General features: G+C 52.1%; 1 protein-coding gene across 2 annotated transcripts in view; it reads left to right on the forward strand.

Moving 5' to 3' along the window:
- Positions 1-13,437, forward strand: part of RASGRF2 (Ras protein specific guanine nucleotide releasing factor 2) — a 2,022,215-nt gene that overhangs the window by 781,837 nt on the left and 1,226,941 nt on the right. The window lies entirely within an intron of this gene.

Below are 13,437 nucleotides of genomic sequence, written 5' to 3' on the forward strand. Positions count from 1 at the left end.
AATTTCTTCGTAAAATCAGACCAAAAAGACTTTAGAATGTAACAGTAACAGAGCCAGTGGTCTGAGGAATAAATCTATCTTCTGTCCTGAGAATGCAAGCATGCCACCACAAAGTCTAGCATTTGAAGACTCAGTTCTTAGAGAAGTAGATGCCGTGAATGGAAAAAAACTCTATTTTAAACAAAACTGTTCTAAAGCAGAAACAGGGGCTTTAACTAACTTGGCTCACAATCCCTCTATAGTTATAAAACCAGCTGATAAAGGTGGGGATCGTAATTTGGGACAGTGAGGCATATGACATGGAGGTGTTGAGGCAGCTTAACAACACTGCACACTACAGGCGAATAGAAGATAACTCCACTCAGCGCCTTAAAGCAGGGATTTTGCATCTCACAACAGAAGCCGTAGAGGAGGGGTGTAGACAAGAATTTGACTTCCTTAATGCCAGTACAGAGAAGATGCACAATATATACGTCTTACCTAAGATCCATAAAAGTGTAGACAACTCCCCTGGGAGGCCGATTTCTCAGCTTGTGGTTCCCTTTTGGAACCTCTGGCAAAATACATTGATACCTTCCTAAAACCTTTTGTTGTAAATACTAGATCTTTCGAGAGGGACATAATGGATCTGATCAATAAAGTTGAAAACCTCCCCTTCGATTCAGAGAAGCAGTTGTTGGTGTCCTTTGACTTTTAAGCATTATATACAAACATCCCTCAAGAAGAGGCGCTCAATGTCTTAAAGGATACCGTAGACCGGAGGGAACGTCCATATTCGGTACCTACAGAATTAATTTTAGCTTTAGCTACATTATGCATGAAGAATAGTTTCTTGACATTCAAAGACAGCTTGTTCCTTCAAATAAAGGGTGTAGCAATGGGGTGTAGCTCGCTCCGGAGATAGCTCCTCGTGATGGATTGTTTTGAAAATAAATGGATTTATGATTCCAGAAACCCTAACAATACACACATTGGCAAATGGATTCGGTTTATTGATGATATTTTTATGGTGTGGGACGGTGACCAGCCCACACTACCACTTTTTCATAATTGGCTTATCCCTGACCTTAAATTTACGGTTACCTATAACAGTGAAAGGATTAACTTCTTAGATGTGTGGATACAAAATAATGAAGGTTTCTTGGAAGTGAGTCTGTATACCAAACCCATTGATTGAAACACATTATTGCACTTTACTAGTGGCCAACCTAGAAGTGTGAAAGAAAATTTGTCTTATGGCCAGTTTGTTAGAATTCGTAGAAATTGTACGAATAAACAATAATATTTCAAGAATGCAGAGTGCTTAAAAATTAAGCTTGGGGCTGCCCGAAAAAACTAGTTGAGAACACCCTAAATAGAGCTTGGTTTACACCAAGGGAGGAATTACTAGCTCCCAAAAACGACCTAAGTCCAATCCCCTTACTTGCATCTTAACATATGCCTCAAAGGCAAGCCAATTGAAACAAATGTATGCTACGCAACTGTAGAATGATTAGTCATCTGGGTATCCCCAAACCTTTGTTTGCTTTTTCTTTTCGTAAAGGAAAAAACATACGTCAGCATGTGGTCAAAGCAGCACGCCATACTGACATTAAGAAAGATCTAAGAGGGATGTTAGGCCTACCTCCTGTAACTGGGCATTTTAAAAGCCTCAACTGTGCTGCATGTCAAATGACTAATGACACAAAGTTTATTATCATCAACGGTTAGACACATTACCAGAAGAGCTTTTCTAATTGTAACACAAAGAACATCATCTATTGTCTCAAATGCCCGTGTGAGATGTTCTATATAGGACAAACCACACAACCAGTGAAAGCACGGATTTTACAACACAAATCAAGACTGAGGTGTGCAACACAGGGAGCCCCCTGGTACAACATTATCAACAGCAGGGGCACAATGAAATGATATGCAGTGGTCAGTAATGATGGTAGTTCAAAACAAGGGAAACTATCAGACTACGTTGGATAGACTAGAAGCCAGAATGATTGAGAAGTACAAGACTGCAACTAAAGGTCTAAATGAATATGATGAAATGTGGGCTCTGCCATAACATGTGTCTGTTTTTCCATCGTTTTTCCATTGTATCGTTCAAAGGTCCTTGACTGTATAGTATCGGTGCTCAAGCCACACTTGCGTTGCTTACAGTAATTTGTAATATTTACACTGTGTTCTTTTAATTCTGTTTCTATGTATATATTGATATGATCTTTTTTTGTCATCTTTTTTCCGACTTGGTGGATAGTCGATAACAGGTGATAAGGTCCCTCACATTCATAGTTAGGATTAGTCATTTGTGGGTGATTCACTTACGCGGAATCATTCTATTCAGAAATAGTCCACTTCTTGATTGAGGCGTTTTTTTATTGCTTCAGAAGGTTATTGAGTATTGCCCCAACTAAGCAGAGGATGTATGGTCAATGCCATATTGTTCTTTATGATTTCATGAACAGTGTATCCAAAGTACGGACATTATGGCTTTAGTGCAGCATTTTCTCAGCACCTTTAAAAAGAGGCAGGCTGCGATCGATGATGTGCACGCGACCGCTATTGGGCCTTCGTTCCATCCAGCTGTTGGAGAAGATGGTGCACTCGTCCTGTTAGTGTGAGTGTTCGCGGAAGATAGACAAAGCCATGGGAGTAAAGGTCATTGTTTTCTGTTCGTTGTGGTATGACACTCCCCCTCGCTCTACCACTTACGTAGCTGGACAGTATATTGTCTATGTAGCTCATCATAGCATTTGACTTGGGTGATTGTGCAAATACTTTTTAGTTTTTTCTCCTGACCAGTCCCCGTGCGGATACCCAGTGCATTGTAATTGGGTCCGAAGCCGGGCAGAAATCTACCCTTGAAGTAATTGCTATGCCTTTGACTTGAAAGTTGGTTTTTGCTTCACATAGTGTTACGGAGTGGTTTTTCCTCCCAGCTGGGCAGTGTTCCTGTTAAGCCTGGGCAAAGCACTACGCTACGCTCGCGTAGTTTGCAAAGTTTGCGCTACTTCGCACTACGCGAATTGCACGTAGCACAGTGCAAACATGCGTAGCGTAGCATTACGTAGTGCAGCGGTCATTTTTTGCTTGCTCGCGGTCCTCATCATCAAGTTGGCGACCGCGAGCAAGCAAAATGACATCCCGGCGAGACTTTTTCCTTGTTCGCGATCAGCAACATCAAGTTGCCGATCACGAGCGTGGAAAATAAACATCCCGGCGAGATTATCAACGCGAGGTAGTCAGGTTTCTCATTGCGAGTGGTCAGGGATGCTCGCGACCGCTCGCGATGAGAAACTACCAGTCCGCGTTGAGAAATCTGCCGCTCGAGTAAAAATCTACTCGAGCAGCAGAAAACTACAGCTCGCACTGTGCAAGATGCCGTTTTCAATGATTGCACAGTGCCGGATGCTTGTCCGCACTGTGCAATCATTGAAAACGGCATCTTGCACAGTGCGAACAGGGTACTACGCAGTTTGCGAAGTGCTGCGTGTAGCTCGCGTAGTGCAAAGTGCACTTTGCGTAGCTTCGCGTAGTGCTACTTTGCGAACTACGCCCAGGATTAGTTCCTGTACCAGCGTCCTTGTGCTTGTGTTTTAGTAAGTATGAGCGCTTTCATGCAGAGAGACCAGGAGCTCTGTATTATTTCGCTCCTTCTGTTTAAGACTAAGTTTGTTGTGCACTGGTGTTTGGCCACTGGATTAATATGAGTGAAAATAGGTGCATGAGGTGGTTGATCTATTTGCCCTTTCCCTGTGTCTATCCACCAAGGAGCAATTCTCATTATTCTTTTTAATTTTTTGGTTTAATCTCCATGCTCCTTTTAAGTGTTTGTACTGTCACTCACATGTGAGATTTGGCACTTGAGATGTATTTAGTAGAAGTTGTGTTTTATTTAAGTTTGTGCATTATTATGTTGTAGGTATACTTGTTGCCCATGTCCTGATTACGCCGGATTGAGTTGGCCGAAAGGCATCGACTTCACGAATTGGAGGAGTCCGACTGATTTCAAGCTATACACAAGATACTTAGAATCACACTTTTCTGGATTGTGTGGAGGTTAAAAGTTACCCTCCTATGTGTGTATGGGACTACCTTTCACACAGATTGCGTACAAATTGGTGTTTCGCAACCGTAATTAGACTATGGGCAGGAAGGAACCTTGAAATGTTGATGATCATTGCTTCACAGTTATTGTTCTGTGTTTTATGTATGTGAAAAACATAAACTAAGGTTAATAATCAATCAGGGGCAGAATTGTGAATTATTAATTAAGTAAGTAATAGGCCTGGGGACAGAGCGCCCCTATGTAGAGACTAATTTACTTGTTTTCTCTAGAGAAACTACTTGGATCTTTTCCCACACATCACTTTCTTTGTGTTTACACTGAATAAAGATATAGGACATGGGGTTGCCCACAAAGCACAGTTAGATCTGGGGTCTTTGGCAGACGCTTTTTTATTTTATTAAGATTTTTTGTTATTTGCAATAACAAGACATTACAACACATTCCAAGACGTATGTCCCATAGTGATTCTAGCATGTTTTCTCAACAACATCAATATTGGAATGCAATTCAAGTCCAACAACAAACACAAGATAAGGTCCCTACGGGGGGGGGGGGAGGAAGGGAGGGGGGATGGAAGGCAGGGGGATGATCTCTCTTACAAGAATATGCGTAAGAAAATAAAAGTAGAAACATCATATATGCCTCATGGTGCATTAGAGTACCACATTCAATGGTGAGTATAGCATGGTGCTTTCACATATCTTTACAATCGGATCTCTTCTTGGCATGCTGCGAGGGGGGGCGAGACACTGCCCTAGGGCGTCAAAAGGGTATGGGGGCTAATGGGGAGAGTGGCCCTTGCTCCCTGTCAATGTGTGGAGAATCTGCGGAGGAGTGAGGGGATGGTTGCGTTTGCCGCTAGTAGCAGCGGTACATATGCCAGATGTCCTTAGGACGAGAGGTTGGGGGCTAAAGCGTAGCATACAGTTCAGTTTGTGTATCACAGTATGTCATGCTACGAATCCACATGGCTTTCATTGGACTGGTTTTCGCCCCCCAGTGAACAGCAATTTCCCTTTTCGCTAGTAGCCACGCCAAAGCAACAAACCGTCGGTAACATAATTTTACGGCATTAACTATTCCCAGTAAGGCCAACTTGGGAGAGGGAGGGAAGGGGGTAGCTATAATGTCTGAGATCGTTTGGAAGACATCAGTCTAGTAAGATACTATATGGGGGCATACCCAGGTCATATGAGCAAAGTCCGCTTTGGGAGCCTGGCATTTTGGGCATATGGGCGGCCTAGTAGGATCAAGTTTGTTTAGCTGACACGGTGTGATGTATGTCCAATGCACAAACCTGAATTGGAGGAGTTTATGCCTATTGTTGGGGGATACCCTATGTATTTGTCTAGGCTGCAAGCCCATTCCTTATCCATTAATGAGTGACCCAGATCTTTCTCCCACCGTTCTCTAACCCCTTGATCCCGAGCCGGTTTTAGCACCGAGCATGCTCGGTATAATTTAGTGACAAGGTGATCCCCTTCTTTGTCAGTTATGAGTAATGTGAGTGGCTGGAATTCCACAGGGCGAGAAGGAAATGTGGAGGTAGATGAGCGGAGTGCCCCAAGCAGCCTTGTTACTACAAACTTGTCCATATATGTCAATTCAGCGCGTGTAGTGAGATCCGTCATAGTTATCGCCCGTCCGTCCGGGAAGAGGGAACCTAAAGTAAGCAATTTTAATTTGATAAGTGTATGTTGTACCACTACTTCAGATGTGAGCGGTAAGTCTGGGTTCTGACTCAGTGGGAGCTCTGGGGAGTTGACAGAGCCATCGCCTAGCATCCGGCTCAACCAACGCCAAGCCCAATATGTAGTTGAGAGAGGTTGCACATCATTGGGATCCAACTGGATACCCCGTGGAAATAACGCCCCCAAGAATGTGGGGGAGGCAGGTCCCGTTACGGCTTGGTGTAGGGTAAGCAGGCTTCTGGATGAAACCAGTGAGAGGCAAATTGTGCCTGTGTGACCATGTAGTATAGGTTAAAGTCGGGGACTGCACACCCACCCCTATCATATGAAAGCGTGAGTGTGTCAAGTGCTATCCGTGGCCTGCGTCCCCCCCCAAATCCGACGTATCAGCAGCCCCTTTAGTTGTACAAAAAAGGCATTGGTGAGCGAAATGAGTATACTAACGAATGCAGAAAGAAAACGGGGAAGAACATTCATTTTAATAAGGGCGATATGCCCTGCCATGGAGATAGGTAGTTGATTCCACCACTCAACATGTGAGCTAAGTTGTAGAATAGCTGGTTCGTAGTTGAGGTGTATAACTTGTTCCTTCTTCTTATGTAGCACAACACCCAGATATTTGGTAGTATCCCCAGCCCAATGTAGTGGCATCTCCAGCTCCCCCGGGGTGGCAGACACAGTGATTGGGAATAGCTCTGATTTATTCCAGTTGATCCGTAATCCAGACATTGCCCCAAACCGATTTATCCTGTCGATGAGGAGCTGTAAGTTGATGTTAGGGTGCCTGATAAACAATAATATGTTGTCTGCATAAAGGGACATTAATAGGGGACCGGACTGAAACTGGAGGCCATGGAACAGATGTTTTTCCTGTTGATGTCGGACCAGGGAGTCCATGTCTATTATAAAAAGCAGGGGGACAAGGGGCAACCCTGCTGAGTCCCTTGTGAGATAGGAATTGGTTTTGACAGGGAGCCATTCACTTGAATGCGAGCCATGGGGGCTGAATACAAAAGCGCAATCAGCACAAAAAAGTTAGCCGGGAGCCCCAATTTATAGAGTGCTGCAAGAAGGAATGGCCATTCTAAGGAATCAAAAGCCTTCTCCGCTTTGAGAAGAGTTATTGCTGTGGCTACACTTGGATCGATTCGATTAACGACTGAAAAGACTGTCCGAAGGTTTAGAGCGGTGGACCTGTGAGGGATAAAACCAGACTGCGCTGGTGACAATATTTGATCTAACAACAAGGAGAGTCGGTGGATAATAGTTTTGCTAGAATTTTATGATCAAAATTTATCAAAAATATGTGCCGGGGCGTGGCCAAGATGGCGGGGTGAGCGGACGCTTCCTCCCGTAGCTCCTCCGGCCCGGCCAAGCTTGAGCCCTTTTCTTACGCTTTTCTCCCCCTGCTGAGGCTCAGCGCGGGAGAGGAGAGTGGCGGAGCATCAGGGGTGCATATTGGTGCTGTTTTGGTTCGGATCGCCTCGGGGGAACCCCCCCAAAAGTTCGATCGAGTTCAAGGGACGACGGCGAGCCCGAGGGGCGGAGCGCATTGGAGTGCTGTCCGGACACCTCGGTTGGGCCTGGTGCTGAAAGTTGCGATTTGGAGGGGATCTGGCCCGCCGCTCGACGGAGATTGAAGGAGCCTTGCGGGAGAGGACCCGACGGTGCGGAAGGCTTGAGACGGGCGCCCCGGCACTCGGACTTGTGACGGCGACACCTCGCACTGCGGGGGCCCCTAACCCCTAGCCGAGGTACAGCGGACTCCCTGACGGGGTTGGACCATCTGGGCCCTGTGCGTGACGGACTGGGGCCGGTGGTGGAACTTATTTGACTGTGGGGTGCTTCAGGGGCCCCGGTGGTGTCGTCGGGCCTGGTCATTTTGGCCTGCTCCGCCCTGCCGCCATTTTGTCCCCGAAGGAGCAGTGGTGGCAGCCTTCGCCGGAGTCCTGGCTGCTGGATGCAAGTGACCCCCGCTGCTGCTGGGCTGACTCTCGGAGGGATGTGCTGATGAGACCCCCCCACTGCGGCCCCCTTGGTTGTCTCGCACGGGCTCCCGCGGCTGACGGTGACCGGACTGGGCCGCCATTTTGTCACCTGTGACGCAGCGACTTCGCTCGTGGGGGATACCCACGTCGAGTGCTTGCCGGCGGCTGAGCACCCCTGGGGCGCCTGGGTCTGTGCTCGACTGCGGAGCTAGCGATGTCTGGAAGAGGCGGCCCGAAGAAAGGGGACCGTACCCTGCCGGACATGCTTGGCAGGGCCCAGCAATTGCGGGACAGGACGCAGCCCTCGCCGGGGTCCTCCCGGGCTCCGGCGGATGTGACTGGGGGGGAGCCACCCGTCACGAGGGCCTTTATGGAGGAACTGTTTAGCTCCCTCAGGGAGGACTTCCAGACACTGAAGCGGGAGGTGGCCAGCGAGGTCCGAGAAGTGCGCAGGGAGGTGGAGGGCCTTGGCGAACGTGTTGAAGCGGTGGAGACGGAGGGCCAACATCGAGCGGAGGAGATAGTCCACCTACAGCAGGACGTTCTCCGCCTCCGGGAGCAGTGTGTGGAGCTCCAGGCCCACTCTGAGGACCTTGAGAACAGATCTCGGAGGAACAACATCCGAGTGCGTGGTGTGCCGACTGCGGATGAGGGGTCCGATCTGAGGGGCTACCTGCAGGCCCTGTTCCGAGAGATCCTGGGGGAAGCTGCGGACTTTCCCATCAGCATTGATAGGGCGCATAGGGTCGGCCGGCAGCGCCAGTCATCGGCACCTCCACCGGACATTCTGGCCTTCCTGCCCGACTTTCCACTGAAGGAACGCATCATGGCTGAGGCCCGCAGGAAACAGCCCCTGACTTTCCGGGATCGGCCGGTGGCGCTTTACCAGGACCTCTCCGCCATCACGCTGCAGAAACGCAGGTCCTTTAGGATTGCCACTGACTTTTTGCGCGAACACGAGACGCAGTACTCTTGGGGTCACCCCTTCCGCCTGATTTTTCGGTGGAATGGGGTGTTACACCAGCTACGCTCCTTGCAAGACATTTGTGGTGTCCTGGGGCTCACGGCGGCGGAGGAAGAAGGAGCTACGCCGTCGTGGCGGTCCTCGGAGAGACGGAACCGGCGGAGGTCAACGAGGCGGCGCTCAGCGGCCAGCGTGGGGCGTCCGGACTCCCCTACCATCAGGGCGGACATGGCCGACGCTCTGAGGGCGGCGGCCGGGGACTCGACCGGCTCCTCTGGCGTGGCCTTGACGGCCTAACACACACTCCGGGGGGAGATGTCTTTAGCTTCTTTACATGCTTGGTACGGGGCGGGGGGGTTGGGGGGGAGCGGATGGAGGTGAGTGGCTGGACGTCCACTTCGTTCCTTTCTACGGACTTGCCCGTCTTGGGGCTTGACTGAGACAATGGGGTGTTTGAGTTTGTGGGTGGCTAGTTGCCAGGGTTGTGTTTGGGGTGGGGGAGGGGGTTGTTTTGGGGTTGGGAAGGTCCCGTCCGATGTTGTCTATGCCCGCTTTGTTTTGGCTTGTCCTGCGCGGCGGCCCCGCGCGCCCCACCCGCTGATTCCCTGCCCATTGCACGGCGCTCCCGATCCCCGCGAGGAATGCCGGGCCTAAAGGTAGTGACCCTTAATGTTCAGGGTCTGAATAACCCGGTGAAGCGCAGAGCGATCCTATCGTTGCTGGAGGGGACGCAGGCGGACATTTGCCTTTTGCAGGAGACACACTTATTGCCCCGAGATTGCCATAGGATGCGTTCTGCCAGGTTCCCTACCCAGTTCTTTTCCTCGGCAGCGAACAAGACGGCGGGGGTAGCCATTCTCCTAGCGAGCTCCTTTCGGGGGGAAGTTTTGCATAAGTGTGCTGAACAGAAGGGGAGGCTCCTTGCGTATCGCATGCGCCTGGGAGGCATAGCATTTACGGTCGGCTCCGTTTATAGCCCAAACAATCACCAAGAGCGCTTCCTAGACTCCGCGCTGGTGGATGTCACTGCTTCCCCCGACCGCCACATTATCTTGGGGGGGGACCTTAACATTGTCTTCGATTCTGTGATGGACAGATCGGCGCAGCGCTTCCCGCAGACGGGGGAACTGTCCCAGGCTGGGAGGGCCCGGATTGCGGAAATGGACTTGCACGACCTCTGGCGCTCCATGCACCCCACGGATAGGGACTACTCTTATTTCTCGCACGCACACCGAACCTACTCACGGCTGGACTACCTCCTGGTGAGTGGACCGATGCGTGCCGCTGCCACGGTGGCGGACATCGGGGTCCTGACCCTGTCTGACCACTCCCCAGTCACCGGCGTTTTCCAGTGGCCGGCGGCCTCCCCCTCTCGGGGGGTGTGGCGCCTCCGGGATACCCTTCTACACAAGAAGTCGGTGGTGCAACGCATCGGGGAGGTCATACGGGACTATCTCACCCACAATAGCAACACTGACACCTCGCAGGCGACACAGTGGGCGGCATTGAAGGCAGTCCTCCGGGGGGAATTTATCTCTATCTCTGCAGCTGAAAATAAGGAGCGGCAACTGAAGAGGGATGAGCTGACAGCTCAGGTCCGGGAGCTTGAGCAGGTCCACCGCCGCACGGGGGCGCCGAGGGTGTGGAGGCAGTTGAAGGCAGCGAGGAAGCTCCTGTCGGCTCTGGATCTTGACAGGGCGGAGTATGCCGCCCTACGCTTGAAACATGCCTACTACACTGGGGGGGACAGATGTGGCAAGCTCCTAGCACACCGGCTCCGGGTCGCGCAACAGCGTAGCGTTGTGAAAGAATTGGTGGGCACGGACGGGGGGGTTGTCTCCGGGGACGCGGAGGTAGCGGAATCTTTCCACGGCTTCTACGAGGCGCTGTATGCTGAGGAGCCCTCCTCGCCACGGGATGCCGACGGCTATTTGGAGTCGGTGACCCTCCCGGTACTGGATCCGGCTCAGGCGGACCACCTGGAGCGGGACATCCATGTTGAGGAAGTGATTTCAGCTATCGCGCGGCTGAAACATGGCAAGGCCCCGGGCCCGGACGGGTACACGTCGCTATTTTACAAGACTTTTTGCACGGTTGTGGCCCCTGTCCTTACTCGGCTATTTAACTCTTTCTCCGAACCGGGAGCCATCCCACCGGATCTCCTGAGGGCGACGGTCGCGGTAATCCCGAAACCTGGGAAGGACCGGGCCCTCTGCGGCTCGTACCGACCCATCTCGCTTTTAAATGTCGACCTCAAGTTGTACACGGGGATTCTCGCGTCCAGGCTGAGTCCACACCTCCCCGGTCTGGTGGAGGCGGACCAGGCTGGTTTTGTGCCCGGCAGACAGACGGTTGACAACACCAAGCGGGTGACGCATGTTCTGGAGAAGGCCTCAAGGATCTCGGGGGAGCGGATGTTGCTGTCCGTCGATGCGGAGAAGGCCTTCGACAGAGTCCACTGGCCGTATCTTGAGCTGGTCCTCAAGAAATTGGGAATCGGCGATAAGTTCCGCACCATGGTGTTTAACTGCTATAAGCATCCTTCAGCGTCGGTGCGGGTCAATGGGTGTAGCTCCGGTGGCTTTGCCATCGAGCGCGGCACGCGGCAGGGCTGCCCTCTTTCGCCGCTCTTGTTTGCCCTCTACATGGAGCCGTTTGCTCAGAGGATTCATAATAATCCGGATGCTGTCGGGGTCCGGATGGGCCAGTACGTCCACACCGTCAGTCTCTACGCGGATGATGTCCTGTTGACCTTGGACGACCCTAGGAGGTCGCTGCCTGCTTGCCTCCGGGAGCTGGACGCCTTTGCGGGGGTGGCCGGCTTCAAAATGAATATGAGCAAGTCGATGGCGTTAGACGTGTCCCTGGCTGCGGATACCAGGAGGGATCTTCAGCGGCTCTTCCCCATGCAGTGGTCCTCGTCCACGGTGCCGTACTTGGGGATCCTACTGGCGCCTACATTACCGGAGATGGTTACGGCCAATTATGCCTCCCTCAGCAGGAAGATCAAGGATGAGCTTGGCCGCTGGAACAAAGGCCTGCTGTCCTGGCTGGGGCGAATCGCGGCGGTCAAGATGACGGTGTTGCCCCAGATACTATATCTTTTCCGGGCCCTCCCGCTCCAACCCCCGGTGGGCTGGATACGACAAATGCAGGCTGACATCTCCTGCTTTGTCTGGCAGGGCCGCAGGCCACGCATGAAGAGGGTCCTCTCCACGCTTGCTCCGGAGGCGGGGGGTCTCGGCATTCCAGACCTCCGTAAGTACTTTCAGGCGGCACAGCTACGCTATCTGGTGGAGTGGAGCAGGTGGGAGTCCGACAAACATTGGCTCTTCCAAGACCAGGCAGTGGCGGGCCGCACCTTACAAGAGGTTCCATTCCTGCGCCGCGCGCATCGCCCCCCTAATCTTTACGCTTCCTTTGTTACGCGGGTCCCCCTGCGTGTGTGGGACGCGGTCTGTGAGGCCCGGGGCCTTACCACCTTCCCTTCGCCGCTCACGCCCATTGTGGGCAACCCGGACTTCTCCCCAGGGATGGAGCCGGGGGTTTTCTCCCACTGGGTGCAGGCGGGCTGCAGGGCACTCTTCCAGATCTATGGCCCGGAAGGAGTGGTTCCTTTTCAGCAACTCCGCCAGGAGTTCGGCCTGACGGAGCTGGACAGATTGCGCTACATGCAGGTTCGGCATTGGGCCCTCCAGCCCCAGGTGCGTGCCACCGCCGCCCGTCCAATTACACCGTATGAGAGGTGGTTGGCTACTCGGACCTCCGACGCTAAGCTAATTACCGATCTGTACAAATACCTACAACCCCCGCCGTTTCACTATTACAACCCGGGGAGGGAGCGCTGGCACAGGGAATTGGGTAGGACACTCAGCCACAAGGAATGGGACAAAATTGCGTATCGGGCGCGGCACTCTGCATATCACACGGGCCTTACGGAGACCTTTACTAAGGTGTCCACATACTGGTACTACACCCCGGAGAGACTGTATGAAATGCATAAGCACACTGACAGGGGGTGCTGGCGGAGCTGCGGGCAGGAAGGTACCCTTTCACACATTCTTTGGGATTGCCCAGTGCTGACCGCCTACTGGAAGGAAGTTCTGGACGAGGTGGATAAGCACTTTGGGATAGAGCTGCCGCGACTCCCGGCGTATGTCCTGCTGGGCCTCCCCAATGACCTAATGTACCCACTGAAGTCCCGTAGGGGTAGGCAGATCGCAATTGCGCTGGGGTCTGCGGTTCAGAACATTCTAATCCACTGGCGCACAGCCACCGTCCCCTCCATCACCGGTTGGTTGCATAGGCTTTGGCATGTGCTGGGGATGGAGAAGCTGTCGCTTACGGTTGCGGGGGAGATAGACCAATTTGAAGAGCTGTGGCAACCCTTTCTAGCGCTGCTGTCCACTGAATTCCGGGAGCTCACCTGCCCGAGGTATCTTAGGCTTCTCAGGCTGACGCCGCCGGTCGCCGGTAACCCCGGCGGACTAGTTTACATGTGAGGCGGGGACCTCCCAGGGAGGGGGGGGGGGTGCGGGGCTTCCTGGTGAGGATTACTCTGGTGCGGGACCATAGGACGGGGGGGGGGGTGTGGGTTTTTTTTCGTTACTGGGAGGATGGGGGATGGGGGGGGGATTGTGTTCTGTTGAGTTGCTGATGGCTTTCATTGCTTAGATTTGGGGTGTCGGATACGCGGGCGGGGATTCCATAGCTTGCATTTCTAGCCTTCATTTC

This window comes from Triturus cristatus, chromosome 2_1, assembly GCF_964204655.1.
Source record: "Triturus cristatus chromosome 2_1, aTriCri1.1, whole genome shotgun sequence".
In the NCBI taxonomy this organism is placed as follows: domain Eukaryota; kingdom Metazoa; phylum Chordata; class Amphibia; order Caudata; family Salamandridae; genus Triturus; species Triturus cristatus.